The following is a 3984-nucleotide window of genomic DNA, read 5'->3' as shown; positions in this document are numbered from 1 at the left end:
CTCCTACCTTAGAGCACAGAGATCTCTTGTTTACAGCACTGCTGAAGTGTAGGCGGTGACATGTCTGTGCGCATCGTCATATTTCCTAAGGTTTTTCTTCATTTATTTTTTGGTCTGGTCCAGTCTAGGACTGAGATAAAAAAGGTTGATGAAATTAAGACATAAATGTGGGGTTCTATTGATCTCTTTTATTGTGGCTAGTATGTCACTATCAGCTGGTGGAGGTATTGCATTAAAAATATGCAAACACACATGAGCTTTCGGTGAGCACAACCCAGACATAATACAGCATGGTGTCCACAATTGTTCCACATTTTGGACAGTTAATTGAGCGCCATTTTGGATTAGCTATAGTATTCTAAATGGATGTTCGAGAAAAGAGGGACGAAATTAGCCAAGCCTCTAGTATCAAATCTGTCAGGTTATTTATTCCCAGTTTACCTGTTCAAGTCACGCCATTCACTTCAGCGCACCCCCCCCACCCCCCCCACCTCCCGTTGTCCTTGGTTAAGAATGAAATGGGGTGTACACAGGGATAACGCTTGACTTGAATCAGTAGATCTATAGCAATATTGGGAGAGTAGTAACTATCTTTTTTAGAACAACTTTGATTGCCGCCACTCTTAATCCAAGATGGCAGATGGTGGTAGCCATTGACAAAATGCTTCAAGCATCTGTTAACTTCTATCCAAAAACATATTAGACCTGGTATGTAAAGAAAACTGTGATGAACATTTGTGTTTTGTTAAACTAAATTGAGAGTAAAATGTTGTCATTATGTCATCTTTAGTCCTCTTTTGCATAGTGTCCACACGTGTTGGCAGTTAAATAACTTTTGACAGTTTTAAAAATAAAAATAAAAAAACGAATCCTGAGAACAATGCATGGTAGGGTTAGGCTAGTTAATTAATCATTGAAGTTTCCTACATCAGTTCAGTTTTCAAAAAACCCTCTAAATGATTTAATGTATACGTCAGAATATGTGGACAGAACAGCATCACTAGTAAACTGATTGGGTAGATCCCTTCGGTTGCTAAAACATAGCATTGCACAACTTCCTCGTTTTCAAAAGAGGAACATGAGCATCAACTGGGCCTGGAACCTCTGTTGTTGCTGTGAACCATGCCAATTACTTTACAAGAATATAATGAAGGGTGGACTATATGATTAGCACATTTAGTAGATAATGCTAATATAGAACCATCTTACAACATAATACCAACCAACATAAAAAGCTGTCTAAAATCCATAAAAAAAAAACACTTATTTCCCAAACCCTATCAAGAACGTGACCGCTCATCACATTTTCCAGGATGTTCACTTAGATGGCTACTTCAGGTCAGTTCCCACGACACTAGAGACACGCCACAGTGCATTGTAGGGGAAAAAACATGAGCATGGAGCATAGCGTGCTAAACAAATACCAATTACCAGAAGATAAATGGCTGCTATAACACTGTGAAATGACTCTAGCAGGCAGTGACCATTTCCTTCCAACTGTCCCCTACAGAGCACTGATGCACTCTGGGAGGATAAAGGGTCAATGCCTGGGGACTGTGTGTGTGTGTGTGTGTGTGTGTGTGTGTGTGTGTGTGTGTGTGTGTGTGTGTGTGTGTGTGTGTGTGTGTGTGTGTGTGTGTGTGTGTGTGTGTGTGTGTGTGTGTGTGTGTGTGTGCGTGTGTGTGTGTGTGTGTGTGTGTGTGTGTGCAATGTCTCCCAAGGGTTTTTCCTGTTTCGGGAGTGGGAAGATGGGGGGAGGAAGGGTTGTAAAGGTTGTTTGATATTAAGAGCCAATCAGGGATCAACTATCAGAGGACTTTGGGGAAACACCCCTTTAAGTTCCTGTTTACACCTGCCCAGATTAAGGATTGATGGCTTTTCCAAAACACAGCGGCACCATATCAATCTTTTATCAAACAGGGCTGATATGATATGACATCCGTTGGCATAACAAAGCAGGCCATAAAATAGACATAGCCTAATAAAACAATGTGGTGTTCAAGGTAAACTCAAATAACTCATTATCAGTCAAAGATTAGGCCACCACTTCTGACTGTGATTAATCATCTAACAACATTGAAAATCGAATCCAGGCCATCCTTTCCATTTCCCTCAATGATAAACTACAACACACTCACACAACAATTGTTTATTACTAAATACCCTAAAAATGTTTTTGTTCGTATTCCAAGGTAAACCAAATCAAACTTGACAAACTTGGCTCTACCAACTAGCTTTATATTACAGACACAGAACAAACACACTTTATAATCAAAGCACTATGCCTATTATGCTGCATAACAAAAAAGATGCTGGCAATGACCCCAACAATACGCTCTCCTTCAAGGACAGGCGGTAGCTTTCAACGCTGATATGGCGGCATAGCCACGGCAGTGCTACACTGAAGGCTGGCTCAACCAGAATGGGCCAACAAGTTCCATTCAATTGAATTGTATCTATATAGCGCCAGGACAATACAATTGTCTCAAGGCGCTTTACAGAGTCAAGTGCCTGAACCCCCTTAGTGCAAGCACAATGGCAACAGGGGCAAGACAAAACTCCATGTTAATCAGGAAGGAACCCTAAGCAGAACCACTGCACATAAGGGGGGACCCATCTGCTTGAAGTCGCCTCAACAAAACAACGCTTTGCTTTGCTGCTGTTCTTTGTCCTTGAGAACTTATTCATACTAATATCACATTTAATATATTGTATGAGAATATTGTATTGCATGAGAATAGGAGTGGGAGAGCCACAGAGGTGGCAATACAACACTATTTGATATTTGATGATATTTGGGCCTTTACAGTTTATGATACAGAAGAACGCATCATGCTGTGGGCTTCAGAAGCAATGTTATCAAAGTACACATATGTACCAAATGTTACCAACGATGGAAAACACCAGGATGGAAAGCTTTACGTGTCAGAACATCATGGGATTATGGGGGTATATCGGAAATATACAATTAATCGAACGAATTCAATTACCAACAATTTTACCATGCAGGATATACAGTGCAGTCAGAAAGCATTCAAACTTCTACACTTAACTTTACAGTTTGTTATGATGCAGCCTTATGCTAAAATCGTTCACATTTATTTCCCCCCTCCGGTTAATGCGACTTTGCAGCACTACCAGTTACACGTAACCATCTGAGATAACCAGTTGGAATCAGTTATACATGAAGGTTACAGTCTACATGCCAGTACAGATTATAGCTAATTTACCCACGCCCTCCAGAATTGAATGAACTGGATTCATCCACAACTGAGATAGCTACATCAGCAGCTAACGGAAATAACAGAAACAATAGGCAATTGCAATTGTTATATAATGGTGGCTAGCAAAACGTATTTAACGACAAGTAGCGACAGCAACAACGTTATGGGCAACTTGAATGTTGCCAGGCATGGCTGTAGTGCTGTCTGTCATCGTTAACCTTGACGCTACATGTGCCTTCATAATATGTTATGCTACAGTTTGCTGTAATAACTGCTACACTGTCGACATTGTTGCATATAAAAAAAGATTCAAATTCAATACCTACCACCTGGATTTGCGAAAATCACTGTTGTTCCGCTCTAAACCTCGTCTCTTTCACTGATGAAGCTTGCATACACCATGAGGTCAGCCAGTGCTGTTTACCAACTTTGGGCAGAGATTGAAGTGATCCTTTGGCCCGCCTTTAACAATGTATCATTGGTTACCTACTTCTTCCAAAACAGTGCAATAAGTGGGCGGAGGCCCAATCCTGCTTTCTTATTGGTCACATCACAAGAGCAAAACGTCAAACTTTTCGCTCAACAAACCTCTTTAACCAATACAAAGTCATGTCTGGATTCGAGGAGCAGTCCATGCTAGAGTTTGACAAGCTACTGTTATGATATTTACACGTCCATTACATCCTTCACAACATGCTGTCCCACTTTTCTGATAGTACAATAAAACGCAGGCCTAAGGTAACGTGTAATGTGTTTAACA

General features: G+C 40.7%; 1 protein-coding gene across 1 annotated transcript in view; it reads right to left on the bottom strand.

Moving 5' to 3' along the window:
• Positions 1-3664, bottom strand: part of coq8aa (coenzyme Q8A-a) — a 34904-nt gene extending 31240 nt beyond the window's left edge. Inside the window, exon 1 of the mRNA XM_080832856.1 lies at positions 3551-3664. The gene's annotated coding sequence lies outside the window, so the exon portion shown is untranslated. The remainder of the gene's footprint in view (positions 1-3550) is intronic.
• Positions 3665-3984: the final 320 nt, after the last annotated feature.

This window comes from Sprattus sprattus (assembly GCF_963457725.1).
Source record: "Sprattus sprattus genome assembly, chromosome: 2".
Taxonomy (NCBI): Eukaryota; Metazoa; Chordata; class Actinopteri; order Clupeiformes; family Clupeidae; genus Sprattus; species Sprattus sprattus.
Note: the sequence above shows the minus strand (reverse complement) of the source record. Positions and strands in the feature narration are given on the sequence as shown.